The 19,566-nt window shown below is 43.4% G+C and overlaps 1 protein-coding gene across 2 annotated transcripts in view; it reads left to right on the forward strand.

Annotated features, from left to right (window-relative positions):
• Nucleotides 1-913: 913 nt before the first annotated feature.
• The window catches only part of zmym2 (zinc finger, MYM-type 2), a 122,425-nt gene continuing 103,772 nt past the window's right edge, over nucleotides 914-19,566 (forward strand). For both annotated transcript variants that reach the window (XM_034185989.1, XM_034185990.1), the window contains exon 1: nucleotides 914-1,027. The gene's annotated coding sequence lies outside the window, so the exon portion shown is untranslated. The remainder of the gene's footprint in view (nucleotides 1,028-19,566) is intronic.

Genomic DNA, 19,566 nt, shown 5'->3' on the forward strand with positions numbered 1-19,566 from the left:
TCATAGTCATCTGGGTGTCTTTGTGGCTTCTCTCACTAGGCTCCCTCTTGCATGGTCAAAGGAAGTCAAAGACATATTAAGTAACTTGGAAATGTTCATGTAGCCATCCCCTGACTTGTCTCAAGAAAACTGGCTGCAACATCGGTAATTTGTATGAACAATAATAATTTTATTTAGCTTGTCCAATTACTTATGACCTCTGAACATGGAGGGACTGTATGTAAAAATGACCGTAATACCTAAACAGCTTATGTGATATTTTTGTTCAACCCCTTGAATTCAAGCTAAAATTCTACATGACAAACACACTGTGACTGTCATTTCAACTCCACAGCAGTGTTGCACAGAAACCAAATTAAAAAGAAAATAGGCTAAAGTCAGTGTCCAGTTACTTATGCACCTGACTGCATGTAGAACTTCTATCAATCAGTAAGTAAACTGTAATCGCATGGTTTGAGTGACAGTGATCATGTCGTAACTGTGTTGTGAAATTGTGTTGTAATAATCAGAAAAACACATTTTCCAAGATATCTCCAAAACCAAAAGGGCTGGAGAAGTGATCAAAGCTGATAATGATCAGCTGATCATTGGCCCTTTATGTAGAATAAGTGAGGTCTGAATGACGTCACTAAAACATGAGGAAATTACGTCACTATACTTAAAAACCCCACAATAAAAACAATGGATATCTGCAACCGAAAAGTTTCTCATTGGTCTTTGTACTACCTACCACACCCCAGATTTAAAAATGACTAAAACATACTCGTTACAGCGCAGAACCCGTGTCCTTCTGCGTGCGTGGTGGAGGCGTGGTTTATGCTTTGCGGGCGGTACCGCCCCCGTTGTACGATTCTGTGTCATGGTTTCTCAGCAGCAGCCGTTCTGCGGTTGTGATACTTCAGAGTGATGCATCTTCTCCACAGACAATCTCTCGGCCAAGTGGAAAGTTCGGCGTAGTGCGCACGCGCTGCCCGGGATTAATGTCAAGGCACAAAAGTGGCGCTACACCGATTCCAGTTCGACTCCGGTAAGCCAATTTCGCCCGCATTTTGTGTTCCAGTTTTACGCCTAATTCGTCAAAGTTTGGGGAACTTGTGTGGGGTGTCAGGCGCGTGCCCGGCGGCTGTGTGCGGAGCCGCGGCGGGACGTGGAGCCGCGTTGCGTGGAGGAATAAGCAGTTAATTTAAGGTGATTTGTGTGTTGTGGAAACTGCCGCCCGTGGGCTCCAGTATTGTTCCGTGGGCTCCCTAATGGCGGACGGCAGGCAGTGCTGCTCGCGCTGGGGAGGGGAGGGGAGGGGGAGGGGGTTAATATGTGTGATTGTTGCAGTGTTGGGAAACCTCTGGTTTGCGGGTCACAGCGGCTCCCGGGACGCCTTCTGTAAACACGTTGCTGGCTTTTCTTTGAGCCTCGTTGTTTACCGCCGCATGACACAAATGACCACAGTTCATGTGATATGTAGCGCGAGAGCGCCCCCTGTGGCCGTCGTGTGCACTCACTGCTGATTGCGCCAGGGTGGACTCCGTGCGGGCTAACTTTCCAATTAAAAACCCCGGCGTCACAGGTATCCTGAAAACGGCGCTTCTTGACGGCCTGTCCGGTTTGTTTTGGTGTTTTTGGCGCGTGTGCGCGCGCGTGGGGTATAAAAGGAGCCGATAGTGGAGCAGGAGTGGAGGGGGAGGGGGGGGGTGGCTGTGGAGTCAAAAACCACGCGTTGGGGGTTTGCGTTTTCCGAGTGTCACCCTTTGCCGCTTGCGCCACTCTTTGCCGCTATTTGAATAAACTGCGGACGGCGCTTTCGCAACGGCGCAATCTGCACTCGATCCGCCGCTATTCCAAAAGGCTGTTTGCGTCATTAAGGGTGGGAACGGAACACCCTGAACCACGTTTCTTTTGGCTCGCAACTTGGGGCCAGTCACACCCCCTCCCCCCATTGCGCAGCTCAGGTAGCGCCAAAGTTTTGGACCATCTCAAGAGAACTTTACTCTAAAAGGAAGCACGCGCTGTTGATCACGTTCCTCGATCTGTTTTTGACCAAAGGGATATAGGGAGATAACAGGCTTGGGCTCCCGGGCCCCTGTAGTTTAGTAGCCAGGTAACCGAATCAAACTGTGTTCGGGTGCTGTAGTGGCGCGGCGGCTTTTTGCGTCACTCATGAGTGACACAAGTCTTACATAATCACCCAGCCTGCTGAATGCGCTGTTAGGTGGTGATGTGCGCAACTGGCGCAGACGGGTGCGCATGCCCGTGCTGCTGGCAGGAGAGGTGGAGGAGCTCCCTTGTGGTTTTGATGTGGCTGGGGTTGGACTGGCGCAGCTGTTGGTTTTAACTGTTTGCGCTCCGGATGCAGGTTGTCTCACCGCAGCAGACTAGGTGCACCTGGTGCTCAAATCAAGGTTGCATGTCAAAGTTCATTAAGGTTGGACCCTCGTTTCCTCTTGTCCACATGAGCGCATCCCTTCGCCTGGCCGCTGACCCCCCCCCTGTCACTGTGTTGATTTGCACGTATATGATTCGTACTGATGCACTTTATTTATTTATGTGGCTTTGGTGGTGTGTTGCACATATGACTCCTGTGTGGATTTTTTTTTTCTCTTTCCTGCAGAGATGTGTTGTATGAATAAATGTGTTTTCCAGGGGAAAAAGAGGGTTTGATTTTATATTTTCTTCAGGGAGTCTGATGTCAGGTTGACTTGTTTTTGTACAGTCAAGAACAACTTATTGATCTTGACTATTATGCTGGTGTGGCATGTGCTTCCTGTCACATGGTCACTTTGCAGAAGCTCTTCCTCCTCCAGCTTCAGTGTTTTACAGTTACACAGTCTGTCCTGATACCATTTTCACAGTATGATGCTTTTAACAGTCTCATATGTTTTACTTTTGTTGCATTCACATTACAGCTTGTTGTGGTACCAGAGCTGTCATTTCTCTAATATTAATTATCAGTATGGGAAAACCAGATCTTACTTGCAACTATACATGATGATGCAGTACAGTAGTGCTGTATCAGTTTTATGTAGTGCAGCATCAGTGTAATGCAGAGCTGTTTTGCAAAAATAAAATCTCCAGAACACAGTGTACACTTAATGGTCGTCCACAGGCCAACATGGGTATACGTGCGCCCCCCCCCCCCCAACACACACACACACAACTCTATGAATCTATATTTCTCAAAAGCCTTAGTGTCCCATTAATGAAATCGAAAGTTAACATTGAAAATTTTGGGGTGTACTATCTGTTTTCACACAACAAATAGGCATACATTTTTTGTAAGGTAAAAATGCCAAAATTCTTCACTCAGGTATGTAAGGTTACAGGTTATGGTAATATTGTTGTAGTTCAGATGCAATAGCACAATGGCAATGTCTAAAGTATTCTTGGTGCAAAACAATCTTGAAGTATTTGAGTATATTCACTCTTTTTATGAAACAAATAGAGGTACTACATAATTGTCTGGTTTTGTACAGTTTTAAATATTTTTGTGATGCTGAGAATCTAGTAATTTAGAAATTTATTTATTTTTTTATTTTCAGACAGTTAAGGCTTCAAATGATAGTTTAACTTGGTATGAAATAGACTGTTAACAATATGATTTTTTTTTTCCAAATTGCATATGAATAACTAGAAGCACTCAGAGTGCAAACCTCCGCCAAGGCCATGGGGTCACTGACGCCATAACATCTACACGCCGTGGAATCATTGAACCTAAAAAAGTCTAACAATGATGTTTGCTCAGTAGTAAAAAAAAAAGTTTCATCTGCTGTGACTGGATAGCATGTATCCTTAGCGCTTGGCATCACAGTTTATTGCAACTTGCACCTTTCCCAGAAGCTACTGTCATCTGAGCACTGATATTGATATTGCATGTGCTTATAGACAAAAACAAATAAGAGACTAAATTAAATTTATTATTCAACTAAACTGCAAATATATGATTTTTTTTAACATTTATGAAGCACTTCTCTAAACAAGGCCATAGGGTCACTGACCCTAAAGAGATTCCCTACTTGGCACAGTGACTATTCAACAGTTCAGTGTTACAACCAAAACTATGATACATACACTTTTCTTTCCTTTATATTTGACATCCTTGACCATGAAAACATACCACTAGAACTTGGAATCACTTTTGTCTTTATTAGTTGAAAAGTTATTGTATAAAATGATTTTTCGGCAATGGCGGTTTTCTTCTGGATCTAGCTCCATAACATTTAAAGCCACATCAAATCTGATGACACCTTACTGAATCAGTACTGACACATCACACTGACACATTTTCTATTTTCCCTATATTTTTGCATATTCTGGATCATCAGATCCGGAATCCGGATCCAATCATCACCAAACTTTGTTTGTTGTTGTCATTTGACTATGTTGCACCCTATTTTTTTTCAAGCCTTTCTGCCTTGTTTTTGTGGAGTTAGAAACTAGAATGTCAAAATTCCCCCTTCCCGCAATGATGAAGAATCATTTAAAAAATTCCTGGATCCGGATCGTGATCCGGATCACCACTAAAATTTAATCACTTGTTCCTCTTGTCATTTCCAACTACTCCACAAAATTTCATCAAAATCCGTTCAAAACTTTTTGAGTTATCCTGCTGACAGACAGACAGACAGACAGACAGACAAACGCGACCGAAAACATAACCTTCTTGGCGGAGGTAATGAAGAAGGTCCAATACACAGACCTCCAAAGAGACTGTTTTTTGCGCTTTGAATTGGGGACATAATTCAGAAAACAATCCAGTTAGCATTGTGCATACAGTAGTGTTCAGAATAATAGTAGTGCTATGTGACTAAAAAGATTAATCCAGGTTTTGAGTATATTTCTTATTGTTACATGGGAAACAAGATACCAGTAGATTCAGTAGATTCTCACAAATCAAACAAGACCAAACATTCATGATATGCACACTCTTAAGGCTATGAAATTGGGCTATTAGTAAAAAAAAAAGTAGAAAGGGGGGTGTTCACAATAATAGTAATGTGGCATTCAGTCAGTGAGTTTGTCAGTTTTGTGGAACAAACAGGTGTGAATCAGGTGTCCCCTATGTAAGGATGAAGCCAGCACTTGTTGAACATGCTTTTCTCTTTGAAAGCCTGAGGAAAATGGGACGTTCAAGACATTGTTCAGAAGAACAGCGTAGTTTGATTAAAAAGTTGATTGGAGAGGGGAAAACTTACACGCAGGTGCAAAAAATATAGGCTGTTCATCTACAATGATCTCCAGTGCTTTAAAATGGACAAAAAAAAAAAAAAAACACACGTGGAAGAAAACAGAAAACAACCATCAAAATGGATAGAAGAATAACCAGAATGGCAAAGGCTCACCCACTGATCAGCTCCAGGATGATCAAAGACAGTCTGGAGTTACCTGTAAGTGCTGTGACAGTTAGAAGACGCCTGTGTGAAGCTAATTTATTTGCAAGAATCCCCTGCAAAGTCCCTCTGTTAAATAAAAGACGTGCAGAAGAGGTTACAATTTGCCAAAGAACACATCAACTGGCCTAAAGAGAAATGGAGGAATATTTTGTGGACTGATGAGAGTAAAACTGTTCTTTTGGGTCCAAGGGCCGCAGACAGTTTGTGAGACAACCCCCAAACTCTGAATTCAAGCCACAGTTCACAGTGAAGACAGTGAAGCCTGGTGGTGCAAGCATCATGATATGGGCATGTTTCTCCTACTATGGTGTTGGGCCTATATATCACATACCAGGTATCATGGATCAGCTTGGATATGTCATAATACTTGAAGAGGTCATGTTGCCTTATGCTGAAGAGAACATGCCCTTGAAATGGGTGTTTCAACAAGACAATGACCCCAAGCACACTAGTAAACGAGCAAAATCTTGGTTCCAAACCAACAAAATTAATGCCTCGCAGATGTGAAGAAATCATGAAAAACTGTGGTTATACAACTAAATACTAGTTTAGTGATTCACAGGATTGCTAAAAAAAACAGTTTGAACGTAATAGCTTTGAGTTTGTAGCGTCAACAGCAGATGCTACTATTATTGTGAACACCCGCTTTTCTACTTTTTTTTACTTATAGCCCAATTTCATAGCCTTAAGAGTGTGCATATCATGAATGCTTGGTCTTGTTGGATTTGTGAGAATCTACTGAATCTACTGGTACCTTGTTTCCCATGTAACAATAAGAAATATACTCAAAACCTGGATTAATCTTTTTAGTCACATAACACTACTATTATTCTGAACACTACTGTATTAATTAAATTGCATGCCATGATTTCTGTTGTATCTTATACATATTTGCAGGAGTCACATTTTTCTACATAAGAAAAAAACTTTTGCTAAGTATGCAACTGGACAATTATGGTGTACCTCTATTTATCTCATAAAAAGAGGAAATACGAGGTCTGTTAGAAAAGTATCGGACCTTTTTATTTTTTGCAATAACCTTATGGATTTAAATCACGTGCGATTGCATCAGCCAAGCTTGAACCTTCGTGCGCATGCGTGAGTTTTTTCACGCCTGTCGGTTGCGTCATTCGCCTGTGAGTAGGCTTTGAATGAGCACTCGTTCTCCCCCCTCATCGGATTTTCATTGTGAGGGAAATGTCTGAACGGCTGGAGCAGCGGTGCATCAAATTTTTCCAGAAACTGTGAGAGACAGCCAGGTGGACACCATTTGGAAAATTCAGATGGGTTTCGGTGAAGATCTTACGGGGATCACACAGATTAAGGACCATTACAACCGGATTAAAGACGGCGCACAATGGCGGATGGCGCGCCGTACTCCGAGCGGCGATCGACAGGCTGAAACGACCTGATCATTTTCAAACTGAATGCTGTGTTGATCCGGGACATCGTCTGACTAGCAGAGAAATGGCAAGAGAGGTGCACATAGCACTTTTCCTACACATTCCAGCTCTCCACAATTTCACTGATACTTACTGGACTGGTAAGCATTGAAAGCTGAGATAGACATGTCCAAACTTGTCCTCTGACACGCTGAAACGGAGGTGTTCCTTTGTCTCGCTTCCAAAGCGAATCGGTCGTGACGCGCGAAGCCTCCGCGCGGCTTTCCATGACAAAATCTCTTGTTAAAAATGAAATCTGCCGGAAAATGGCTGATGTCCGGCTCTTGTGATAACCAGAGAAAGAGCACACGACGGTCTCGTATCCACAGAGCCATCTGTTTAGAAATGGTCCGGTGGCTTGTGCCGCGTCATCGCTGCTCGGAGCACGGCGCACCGAGCGTCCTTAAAGGGGTCCTTAAAGGGGTCCTTAAAGCTGTACTAACAGACCTTATTCTCTGTGAAGCTCGTAAAATTTTCACCGAAAGCCAGATAAATTTTTCGAATGGTTTCCTGGTGCCAGTCTCTAACAGCTTCTGAAAAAATTCTGATGGAAAAAAAGTCCTTTTCATTCCGCCATTTCCAGACAATGAAAATCCGACGAGGGGGCGGGACCACTCCTTCTTCCCAAGGCGTGCTCACAGGATAATGACGTCATCGACAGGCGTGGAAAAACTCACGCATGCGCACGAGGGTTCAAGCATGTCTGACATAAAAACATATGAATGAAATCCATATAGGTTTTGAAAAAAATAAAAGGACCGTTACTTTGACAGACCTCGTATATCGGCCGATATATCGGTCGGGCTCTACTGTAATTTCACAGTCCACTTCACTGTTCTCCCCATCCTCTGATTCAGTGCTTTCTTCTTCTGATGGTTGTTTTCTTTCTGGAGGTGAAGGTACAGGAAGCTCAGCACTATGTGGCACTGGTGCAATGGAAGATGGAATGTCAGGATAAGGAATAGCGGGTGCATTCTTCCCACTTCGGCATTTGGAAGGATCCACCGTGCAGGAGTAGCAGTTGGTTGAGTGGTCAGTGGGTTCACGCCATATTCTTGGAACAGCGAACTTCGTTGCTCTCTTTTCCCCTGTGTTGTTTAGGTTGTTTAATTTTCTTTGATTAAAGAGTGAAATATTCATGAACAAAGGAGATTCTTCAAACCTCAGTAAATTACTCTCCTGTTCTTGAAAGTTGTGGCTCAATCTGTACAAACGAGGAAGGTTTTCATGAATATAATTGCTTTGTCAACATTGTATTATGTTTGAAATGTTTGAACCCTTTTGACATGATCACAAAAAGAAAATGTGACCACAACTCTGACAAATGGACTTAACTTTTCCAGAAATTAGCAGTGACCACTCAGTGAAAGCGAAAAATGGTTAATTTGCAATTTCATTGTCCTGACCACAAAACCAAAGTTTGGAGGTCAAGACCACCCTTTTCTCTTTTGATTGGTTGTGAAGAAATGGGAAATTATGGTTTTAACCCAGGAACATGGCAAAAGTGAAAATTTGTTACAATCCACCACGTTCATGCTAATGTTGTTGTATCCGTTGTCAGTCACGTTTCCTTCCAAACTTTCTGAAAACTCTGTGCATTACTATCAGAATGGCCAGAATAAATGAATAATCCACCTCAAATGCACTAATGCCCTCTGCCGCCATCTATACATCTGCTGCCATTCACTGAATTTCAGGAGTGTGGACTGATTAGAAGTTAGCCCAAAAGCTCAGCAGATCAAGGAGGTCCACCACCTGTCACTCACTACATGATGAAGATGAATGGAAGCTTGCTGGGGCACTGTTTGGGCTGGCCCCCCCCCCCAAAAAAGCCGAAACATTTGGCAAATCAAGGGGGCATGACAGACACCTGTGACGTGGTACATTATAAAGATAAACGGAATCTAATGCTTTTGACAATGAATGAATGAAAACTGTTTATTTCGAACATTTGATACAACAACAAATACAAGATAGATCAGTGAAAACAACAACAAAAAAGTTCCTACTGTGTACCCAACATGTCCGAAAAGGGGTAGGGTGAAGCATCAGCTTATTTATCCCTACCCCTTCTTCCCCACAACCAGTAATACCCTTTGCCACATATACACATAGATTCCTACACACCTAAACCGATATCAATATATATATATATATATATATATATATATATATATACACACACACATACATACATACGAGGTCTGTCAATAAAGTATAGGTCCTTTTTAGTTTTTTCAAAAACTATATGGATTTCATTCATATGTTTTTACGTCAGACATGCTTGAACCCTCGTGCGCATGCGTGAGTTTTTCCACGCCTGTCGGTGACGTCATTCGCCTGTGAGCACTCCTTGTGGGAGGAGTCGTCCAGCCCCTCGTCGGAATTCCTTTGTCTGAGAAGTTGCTGAGAGACTGGCGCTTTGTTTGATCAAAATTTTTTCTAAACCTGTGAGACACATCAAAGTGGACACGGTTCGAAAAATTAAGCTGGTTTTTGGTGAAAATTTTAACGGCTGATGAGAGATTTTGAGGTGATACTGTCGCTTTAAGGACTTCCCACGGGTTTCCCACTTATTTGGATTGAGCAGATCAATATTTAAGTCACCACAAATGAACACAGTTTTTTGATTAGTTTTTGAGAACGTTTTTTCCATACAGTCATTGAATGTTTCAATACTAGATCCTGGTGCTCTATATATACAGCTAACTAATACATTTTTGCTTTTTTCTTCACATATTTCTGTTATGTGTCGGACGCAGCTCGGAGAACCGACCAGCGTTTGAAGGACCCAGTATGAAATAAGCAGAGCACGGTTCAAAGGATAACTGAATTTAATACATAACAGTGATAATATAATAAAAAGGTGCGGCCTGGCGTGGTGCGCTCCCAGCAGCGCTAACGGTCCGGAGCCAGAAGCTGTTTCGGACCCAAGGACCCCGCCGACACCCCCCAGGTGGCCGCAACAACCGAGTCTCAGGAAGTGTACTGACGAGCGTGAGACCTCACCCCCTCCTCTTTCACAGACTGTGCATCAAACCTGGACGTTCTCAGCATCCGCTGTTGATGAGATGGCTCCCGAGACGACGATCTCACCCGTCTGGTCACAAGGTCGAGTCTCTGGCAAATACACACTGTGCACTCCAGTCTTAAATGCCAACATGTTCCAATCCATCCAGATGCACCACAGCTGTGAGTCCTGACGAGTCGCAGGTGATCAGGGTGAGGTCCTGACAGCCTCAGCAACACAGCCACTCAGTCCCAAACGCACGCCACCTGGGAGGAAAACCAAAAAACAGAAACAAACCGGCAGCCAGGCCCCCCCAGCCATATAACATATTTCAATAGTTATAAATTCTAATAAGTTATCGATCACAGTTGTCATATTGTCTACTATTTTATAATCCATGTTCTTATCCACATACACAGCCACTCCTCCACTCTTATTCTTTCTGTTTACACAGTTAAATTCACATCCATCCAGTTCAAAATCCATTCCTTTATCTTCATTGATCCATGTTTCTGATATAGCAATTATGTTAAATATTTTTTTAAATTGACTTAAATATTCTTTAATGTTGTTAAAGTTTGCATATAGACTTCTGCTGTTGAAATGGATTATTGATAACTTGTTATCCGTTTTAATGATCCGATTAAACTGTTCATCTGTATAATAGCAACAACTGTCATTGATATTTGAGAAGAAATTATTGTCCGGGTCTCTATCGTGCTCCAAGTCCAGTACATTGTGGTCTCTGTATTTAAATGTTCTCAGTTCTACTTTTCCATGATCAGCAGTCCTTTGAGTTATATCCTTCTTGTCTCCAGATGTAGATGATGTAGTAGATGAATAGGTTCCTCTGGTCTGTGTCATGGTGTTATGATGTGTTTGTGTCCTCATACCTTATTGGTCGTATTTGTCCAGTTCCTCGATGTTCCTGATTACCATAACCTTCGCTTGTTCTGGTGTTCCATTCAATTTGATAAATGTTTTGCAGTTGGATGTCCATGTCTGTTGAATTTTTTCCCTGCTTTTTTAAGAAATGAGCTTTCCTGGCGATGTCTGCGTTTCTTTTGGTCAGATGTTCATTGATGAATACGTTTGTTCCTTTGAGTTTCTGTCCCTGTTTTAACAATGCCATTTATGTTTTCTGTTGACAAACCTCATTATAACAGCTCGCTTGTCTCCATCCTCTCTCCTGGGCAGGGGGTGGCACGCTTCAATGTTATTACAGTCCATTTGAATACCTTTAGATTGCAGGAAGTCAGCCACCTGTTGTTCCACTGAGCTGACCTCCTGCTTGCTGGCCTCCCCTCCGCTGTCTTCTGACACCGCCCGTGCGTAGGATCGAGGTTTAATATGAATTCCTGTAATAATAACGTCATTCATCCTTGTGTACTGTTCCAACTCCGCAACACGGTTCTCCAGGTACACCAGACGCCGGTCTTTCTCAGCATTCTGGATCCGGAGAGCCTTCACTTCTTCCACCAGCTCCATAATGGATTTCTGCTGCATTTTAACAACAGAGATTTCCTCAGACAAAAAGTCCAGGGACTTCTTGATATCGTCTCCCTCCTCCGTCGTCAGTGCCTTCTTCGGAGCCATGGTCAGATAACTCCGCGCTGGCGCCTCGGGCCTCAGTAAAGCCGCGCCGGTGGAACTGCGCTGGCGCCTCGGGCCTCGGTGAAGCCGCACCGGTGGAACTGCGCTGGCGCCTCGGGCCTCGGTGAAGCCGCACCGGTGGAACTGCGCTGATGCCTCGGGCTTCAGGTGGAGCCGCGCCGGTGGAACTGCGCTGGCGCCTCGGGCTTCAGGTGGAGCCGCGCCGGTGGAACTGCGCTGGCGCCTCGGGCTTCAGGTGGAGCCGCGCCGGTGGAACTGCGCTGGCACCTCGGGCTTCAGGTGGAGCCGCGCCGGTGGAACTGCGCTGGCGCCTCGGGCTTCAGGTGGAGCCGCGCCAGTGGAACTGCGCTGGCGCCTCGGGCTTCAAATGGAGCCGCGCCGGTGGAACTGCGCTGGCGCCTCGGGCTTCAGGTGGAGCCGCGCCAGTGGATGTGCGCTGACGCATCGGGCCTTGGTGAAGCCACGCCGGTGGAACTGCGCTGACGCCTCGGGCTTCAGGTGGAGCCGCGCCGGTGGAAAACAATCCTCCTGTGGATCAGCGAACTTCACACTAATAATGTGATTATTAACTGTCAGATGACAATGTAAAACCTCTTAATCATTCTAAAATTCTAACAATCTGTCAAAAGCGTGCACATTGAACTAAATCCTCACTTTTCCTTGTGACCGTTTGGTGTTGTTGCTGCAATCTATATATATATATAAGATGCAATGTTTGTGGCACAGTTTCTGTTCTCTATGCACAGCCACAGTAATTAAGCAATCAACACCAAACTTGGTATGGTGACTGGGGGCACCAAGCACACGTGCACGAACACACACACATACATGGTCAGCCTTATATATTAGATCACGACATGCTCACTGGAGCCTTATTTTCACAGTTCACATGGTACACAGTTCAGGTAGCAGCATCACACTTTACTTACTACATAGTAGCGGCTGGTGAGGGTGGACTTTAATTAGAATCTGAATGGGCCAGTGCGCACTGCATGCGAGTTAAGGTGTGCATCTTTTGACTTAAAATGTACCTGCTGTGTACAGCATGCAGACTGTCGATATGCCTCCCAAGAAAATGGGGGCATTGGGTTGTAAAATCCCAAGTGCTAAATGGATGAAATGTAATAGAGCTGGGGATAGAGCCGGTGTTTTTGAGGATGCACAAGCAAATTTCGTTGTGTTGATTGTTGTGCAATGACAATAAAGGTGATTCTGATTCTGAAACATCTGCATAGACACTAAGAACATTATACACTCAACAAAAATATAAACGCAACACTTTTGGTTTTGCTCCCATTTTGTATGAGATGAACTCAAAGATCTAAAAGTTTTCCCACATACACAATATCACCATTTCCCTCAAATATTGTTCACATACCAGTCTAAATCTGTGATAGTGAGCACTTCTCCTTTGCTGAGATAATCCATCCCACCTCACAGGTGCGCCATACCAAGATGCTGATTAGACACCATGATTAGTGCACAGGTGTGCCTTAGACTGCCCACAATAAAAGGCCACTCTGAAAGGTGCAGTTTTGTTTTATTGGGGGGGATACCAGTCAGTATCTGGTGTGACCACCATTTGCCTCATGCAGTGCAACACATCTCCTTCGCATAGAGTTGATCAGGTTGTCAATTGTGGCCTGTGGAATGTTGGTCCACTCCTCTTCAATGGCTGTGCGAAGTTGCTGGATATTGGCAGAAACTGGTACACGCTGTCGTATACGCCGGTCCAGAGCATCTCAAACATGCTCAATGGGTGACATGTCCGGCGAGTATGCCGGCCATGCAAGAACTGGCACATTTTCAGCTTCCAAGAATTGTGTACAGATCCTTGCAACATGGAGCTGTGCGTTATCCTGCTGAAACATGAGGTGATGTTCATGGATGTATGGCACAACAATGGGCTCAGGATCTCGTCACGGTATCTCTGTGCATTCAAAATGCCATCAATAAAATGCACCTGTGTTCTTCGTCCATAACAGACGCCTGCCCATACCATAACCCCACCGCCACCATGGGCTACTCAATCCACAACATTGACATCAGAAAACCGCTCACCCACACGACGCCACACACGCTGTCTGCCATCTGCCCTGGACAGTGTGAACCGGGATTCATCCGTGAAGAGAACATCTCTCCAACGTGCCAAACGCCAGCGAATGTGTGCATTTGCCCACTCAAGTCGGTTATGACGACGAACTGGAGTCAGGTCGAGACCCCGATGAGGACGATGAGCATGCAGATGAGCTTCCCTGAGACGGTTTCTGACAGTTTGTGCAGAAATTCTTTGGTTATGCAAACCGATTGTTTCAGCAGCTGTCCGAGTGGCTTGTCTCAGACGATCTTGGAGGTGAACATGCTGGATGTGGAGGTCCTGGGCTGGTGTGGTTACACGTGGTCTGCGGTTGTGAGGCTGGTTGGATGTACTGCCAAATTCTCTGAAACGCCTTTGGAGACGGCTTATGGTAGAGAAATGAACATTCAATACACGAGCAACAGCTCTGGTTGACATTCCTGCTGTCAGCATGCCAATTGCACGCTCCCTCAAATCTTGTGACATCTGTGGCATTGTGCTGTGTGATAAAACTGCACCTTTCAGAGTGGCCTTTTATTGTGGGCAGTCTAAGGCACACCTGTGCACTAATGGTGTCTAATCAGCATCTTGATATGGCACACCTGTGAGGTGGGATGGATTATCTCAGCAAAGGAGAAGTGCTCACTATCACAGATTTAGACTGGTTTGTGAACAATATTTGAGGGAAATGGTGATATAGTGTATGTGGAAAAAGTTTTAGATCTTTGAGTTCATCTCACACAAAATGGGAGCAAAACCAAAAGTGTTGCATTTATATTTTTGTTGAGTGTATATCCCACAGCATTGCCGTGATATGACATGCTATCACCTTTTTATCATTACTTACTTGAGTCTCATGAATGTTACACATTGTACTATGAAAATGAATGATGAGAACATACACAAAATGCAGCGCAACTTACCAGAGGTGGGACGAAGTCATGAATCAGCAAGTCTCAAGTCATGGCTAAAATGTTTCTCTATTACCTGTGCGTAGAACGGGTAACTCAGCTATCTATCTATCTATATATATCTCTCTCTCTCTCTCTCTCTCTCTCTCTCTCTCTCTCTCTCTCTCTCTCTCTCTCTCTCTCTCTCTCTCTCTCTCTCTATATATATATATATATATATATATATATATATATATATATATATATATATATAGATATATATATATATATATATATATATATATATATATATATATATATATATATATATATATATCTCAGCCAGGTAGGGGTCAGTTGAAACGGCAGCTCAGCGCAGCTAAGGACAGTTGAACAGAGATTCTGCCTGTTGAAAGGGAAAAAAATCTCCATTAAAATCCTTCAGTATTAAGCCAGAGTTTGTTGCGTGAGCATCGCTGATGAGTTTATTTTACAGTTGAAAGGCTTCGTGTTTCAAAAAAGTTCCACGTTAGCTCAAGAGAGAGAGAGAGACAGAGAGAGAGAGAGAGAGAGAGAGAGAGAGAGAACTTAACACTTGCGTTGACAATGTAAACAGATGTTTCCCATGTCAGTAAAGTTCCATTGAAAGTGAAAATTGAGAAGGAGAGACAGACAGACAGTGTACTGTCTTTTCTCCTTAAGTCTATAAAAATAAGGCTATAAAAGTCCACCAAAACATCACATCTAGGCTTGCATCTTAGATACACCTTCTGGCAAATTGTAGCTGAACTTTGGGGCCTTCTTTTTAAGAAAATCCTCATATAAAGTCAACAACAACAATAGTAATACTGTTTAAGCAAACAGAACTCTGGTATCAGAATAGTATCGACAGATATCCAAATTCAGGTATCGGGATCGGCTCAGAAGTGAAAAACTGTGGATTAGTGCGTCCCTGTTTTTAACATATTTACAATTATATGCACTTACATTCATGCTTTTAATATAAAGGTGATTTGCTGCCCCCTGCTGGAAAGGCGTGCAAGTCCAAAATGTAATTAGCAACTTTAGCTAATATTCGTCATTTCTCCAAAACTATTAGTCCTATCAGTGTTCTGTTTTGGTGCTGTTCATGCTTGACCCAAAATACATTGCGTACCAAACAGCAAATGTCAGCTGTGCTCTGTTTGTCCCTGATTGAAGTTGCATGCACACCTGCACAGCTGCTGTAAGCAGGTGGTTTTAATTTGGCAAACAAAGACAGTGGCTGAAGACATTAAAACCACTACACATTTCACTCATGGTACAACATGAAACTTAAGTCTCTCATGGTAATAGCAACATGAGACTTATCTAAACTAACAAAACCAATTGAGCTACAAAAACACAATGAATCAATAACACTAACAGCACTATTAAACTAATATAAACCACAATAACATTTAAAATCCTGAACTCCCATGGTGCATTGCAGCACAGAATCCATTGTTTATTGGTTAGCTAAAATTGCTAATGTCTCCAAAAATTTTAGTCCTATCAACTTTGTTTTTGCAGCGTTCATCCTTGTCACAAAATATATAAGCATACCAAACAGTAAATGTCAGCTCTCCCTGGTTTTTGTAGAGTCAAGACAGTCTCCTGTCTTGACTCTACAAGAGTCAAGACAGAAGTCAGACTACCAGAGCAAGAATTTTAGCTGAGGAACCTTCTGCGATTTGAAGCGAAACGTCCTTGCGTCAAGCAACCCGGTCCAGTCGAAGATTCAAGCTTCTCTACTATGGAAACCACCTGGACAACTGAGAGCCTACACAGAAACACTGGATTGGTACGCTTTCACTTTTAAGATCACATTTTGAGAGGGAAACTGTGAATTAACTAATCCCATTTATGCTTCCAAAGTTTCTGGGTGGTATCATGTGGTCACTTGCTTCAAATGGATGGTTCGCTGTTTCCTGTGTTTGTCTCACATGGAGAGTAGGCTGAGGGGGATGACCATGCCTTCCTGCACAGAGCATGAGACTAGAGTAGGGGTATTCAACTTATTCCAGAAAGGGCCCAGAGTGTACAGGCTTTCTTTGCAACCACCCATTCCACCAGGTGATTTCACTGATTCACTTTGAATGGAATCAGTTGATTTTTGCATCACCAGTTGTACACCTTCATGATGAAGTGGCACAGAGAAGGATTTTTCTTAAAAAAAAACAACAAAAAAAACTTCAAAGTTCAGCTGCAATTTGCCAGAAGGCCCATCAGAGATGCCAGCCTAGATTTGATCTGTTTTGTTGAAAGAAAATTCTTCTCTGCTTTACTCCACTATGACGCTATGAGTAGTGATGCAAAATTCAAAACTTGCACTATGCATAATTTCTCCAGTCGCAGCCACAGAGTCTATAACTTGCTCAGGGTTGGGTGTGTTGTTGACTTTCCTCACTTGTCTCCTTCTTGCACGGCCCCTTAGTTTTTGAGAATGGTCTGCTCCACACAGATTTACAATAGAGCGCCCTATTGTTTGTATTTCTACACTCAACAAAAATCTAAACGCAACACTTTTGGTTTTGCTCCCATTTTGTATGAGATGAACTCAAAGATCTAAAACTTTTTCCACATACACTATATCACCATTTCCCTCAAATATTGTTCACAAACCAGTCTAAATCTGTGATAGTGAGCACTTCTCCTTTGCTGAGATAATCCATCCCACCTCACAGGTGTGCCATATCAAGATGCTGATTAGACACCATGATTAGTGCACAGGTGTGCCTTAGACTGCCCACAATAAAAGGCCACTCTGAAAGGTGCAGTTTTATCACACAGCACAATGCCACTGATGTCGCAAGATTTGAGGGAGCGTGCAATTGGCATGCTGACAGCAGGAATGTCAACCAGAGCTGTTGCTCGTGTATTGAATGTTCATTTCTCTACCATAAGTCGTCTCTAAAGGCGTTTCAGAGAATTTGGCAGTACATCCAACCAGCCTCACAACCGCAGACCACGTGTAACCACACCAGCCCAGGACCTCCACATCCAGCATGTTCACCTCCAAGATCGTCTGAGATCAGCCACTCGGACAGCTGCTGAAACAATCAGTTTGCATAACCAAAGAATTTCTGCACAAACTGTCAGAAACCGTCTCAGGGAAGCTCATCTGCATGCTCGTCGTCCTCATCGGGGTCTCGACCTGACTCCAGTTCGTCGTCGTAACCGACTTGAGTGGGCAAATGCTCACATTCACTGGCGTTTGGCACGTTGGAGAGGTGTTCTCTTCATGGATGAATCCCAGTTCACACTGTCCAGGGCAGATGGCAGACAGCGTGTGTGGCGTCGTGTGGGTGAGCGGTTTTCGGATGTCGTTGTGGATCGAGTGGCCCATGGTGGCGGTGAGGTTATGGTATGGGCAGGCGTCTGTTATGGACGAAGAACGCAGGTGCATTTTGATGGCATTTTGAATGCACAGAGATACCGTGACGAGATCCTGAGCCCATTGTTGTGCCATACATCCAAGAACATCACCTCATGTTGCAGCAGGATAATGCACGGCCCCATGTTGCAAGGATCTGTACACAATTCTTGGAAGCTGAAAATGTCCCAGTTCTTGCATGGCCGGCATACTCACCGGACATGTCACCCATTGAGCATGTTTGGGATGCTCTGGACCGGCGTATACGACAGCGTGTACCAGTTCCTGCCAATATCCAGCAACTTCGCACAGCCATTGAAGAGGAGTGGACCAACATTCTACAGGCCACAATTGACAACCTGATCAACTCTATGCAAAGGAGATGTGTTGCACTGCATGAGGCAAATGGTGGTCACACCAGATACTGACTGGTATCCCCCCCCCCCCCCCCCCCCCAATAAAGCAAAACTGCACCTTTCAGTAACTAACCCTTTCACCTATCTTTGAGTTCATCTCATACAAAATGGGAGCAAAACCAAAAGTGTTGCGTTTATATTTTTGTTGAGTGTACATAATTGATGTAAATAAAGACCAAGACATACTCAGTGTCTTGGAAATGCTGATGTATCCATCCCCTGACTTGTAGAAGAAAATTGGATGTAAAAGTGATGGTTTGTATGTGTTATAATAAAGGGGGCACTTACTTATTCATACCATCATTTTGGCTTTTAGATTTTTATTTCTTTTAATTCATGATGTAGAAATTACTTTCACTCTGAGTTTAAAGGGTGGAATTTTAGAAATTTTAAAATAAAAAGTGATTGCGTAACCATCGCGTAAAACTCGGATGTGGAACAGAGAACAATTCTCGTTTCTTGCCTGCAATAAGACAAGAGTCCCAGTTTGTGACTTTAATCAGCACAAAGGTGACTTACGATTGACATTTTAAAATGGCTTTGAGGGGGCTTTTATGAAGAAATTGCGGACCTTCAAGCTTCGATGCTTCAAGCAGAGTTGCAACCCGCTGCAGAAATGGTGGGCCCACGATCAACATAGAGAAATGATCATTTTACCAAAACACACCCTCAAAAACAATGGCTGCTCCGCTGTAATGTGAACTGAAGAATTGATAAGGAAAACGTTGAGCAAAAATGCTGTTGATGTCGGTGGATTGAATTGATTCTTAACAGGAACCAGTTTTTGATATCCATCTCTAAGCATGACCAATATAATGTTCGTTGGAATACCCATCTGTGACAGACTGGCGTCCTGTCCTGGGTGTACCCCGCCTCGCACTCTAATTTAATTATATTTTGGGTGGGCATGTAACAAACGTTCTTCAAAAAAGGGGTGGGCTGGGGATGATGGTGAAATACGGTGTGTGTGTGTGTGTGTGTGTGTGTGTGTGTGTGTGTGTGTGTGTGTGTGTGTGTGTGTGTGTGTGTGTGTATACACTGAAAAAATATAAATGCAACACTTTTGTTTTTGCTCCCATTTTTCATGAGCTGAAGTCAAAGATCTAAAACATTTTCTAAGTACTATATTTTATTGTGGCACACCTAAGGCACTCCTGTGCAATCATCATGCTGTCTAATCAGCAAGGTTGGGTAGGATTACTTTGAAAGAATACATGTGGATTACATTTGGATTACTTGTAATCTGATTACTTTTGGATTACATTTCAAAGTAATCCTACCCAACCCTGCTAATCAGCATCTTGATATGCCACACCTGTGAGGTGGGATGGATTATCTG

This window comes from Thalassophryne amazonica, chromosome 14 (genome assembly GCF_902500255.1).
Source record: "Thalassophryne amazonica chromosome 14, fThaAma1.1, whole genome shotgun sequence".
Taxonomy (NCBI): Eukaryota; Metazoa; Chordata; class Actinopteri; order Batrachoidiformes; family Batrachoididae; genus Thalassophryne; species Thalassophryne amazonica.